Source organism: Lactuca sativa, chromosome 9 (genome assembly GCF_002870075.4).
Source record: "Lactuca sativa cultivar Salinas chromosome 9, Lsat_Salinas_v11, whole genome shotgun sequence".
In the NCBI taxonomy this organism is placed as follows: Eukaryota; Viridiplantae; Streptophyta; class Magnoliopsida; order Asterales; family Asteraceae; genus Lactuca; species Lactuca sativa.
Window position 1 is genome coordinate 69529305 of NC_056631.2, and position 1569 is coordinate 69530873.

Sequence of the window (1569 nt, forward strand, 5' to 3'; positions counted from 1 at the left end):
CAAAGAATTGATGATTGTCATAATCAACCCTATATATTTAATTAGTCTCACTTTGATCACCAAAGTAATACTAGATTAATACTTGATCAATACTAATTAAATAATACTTTTATTAATATATTAGAACTTATAATATATTAATAATCATAAGTGTCTTATTCTCTCATCTAGTCTATCCAAGTATTGCAATGCCATGCAATCCAAATGGACCATGCTGGGTCGGGTCAAGTATATACCGAATAAAGTTATGGACTTAGACACTATATCCAACAAAAAAAGCTAACTAAATCATGCATACAAGTTTATACTAATTTCTTATGATTCTATGTGCATATTACTTAAAAAACTGACTTCTACTTCTTCAAACTTGTTTTCTTTTGGTTAAAATGGGTTTTACAACATCATGGGTGTTTTTTTTAACACCATTCATGTAGAAAAATATGGTTTCATGTGATGGGTTTGAGCCATAAGAACATTCCTATGTGCACATACAAACCCTAATGCTTGGATCTAGGTTTCTCTAATTGAACATGCAATGTATCCAAGACTTTGATTGATAGATCTAATGAAAATATTCAAATTATAACACATGAAATCAGATCTGATGGATTAGCTTGACTTGCTTGCTTGAATCTTCTTGTCCTTGGAGCTTAGAGTCACAATTGTCACTCCTCTAATGGCTTACAAACACCAACTAGCAAGAGGATGATAATAGAGAGAGAGAGAGGGGAGGGTGAGAAATTGGCCAGGGTTACTCCAATACCAAGGGTGCCGATTTCCTCAACCCTATGGGTCTATTTATACTAGTGAGCTTCCTAGGGTTTCACCCTTAAAACCCTAATTGGATAACTTAGGCCCTAAGAAATCCAATATCCTCATTGATAAGCCTTGGACGATTTCTAGGCTCTTCCAAACCCTAAAATCGTCCACCCTCTTATTCATAAGGAATCACAGCCCAAAATACAACTATCATACAATTGACAGTTTATGCCCCTTTATTTAATTAATCTGTTTAAGTCACCAAATTAATTCCTAATTAATTTATGACTTATATTAATCAAATAACAATATTATTATTCCTTATATTATTCTCATAATATATTAATAATATTTCTTCTCTCATTATAAATCATCCTGCTAAGTTGCTATGGTGAAGGCAACCCAAAAGGACCATGCACAACCGGGTCAAATACTTGCCAAATATAGTTACAGCCTTAGACACTATTCCAACAACATGTTCATGATCTTAGCACAAAAATCGGTTTTCAAGTAAAGAACATAAAACTCATTTTTAAGAGTTCTTGAGAAATAAGATTTTTGTATTTTAATGCATGTATGTAAATTATGATTTTTAAATATATTTGATATCTGGAAACATGACCATAACATGCATGGATCATGATTTCATAAAATATTTCAAAGGATTTACTCAAAGAAATGATGCAAACTCACTTTTCTAACCAATCATCATGCATGCAATCGGCCATATTTCTTTCCTGACATTAAACTGCCATATATCACTCATTTCTTAACCAAAATTCAAGATTCTTTTTCTGAAATATAATATTG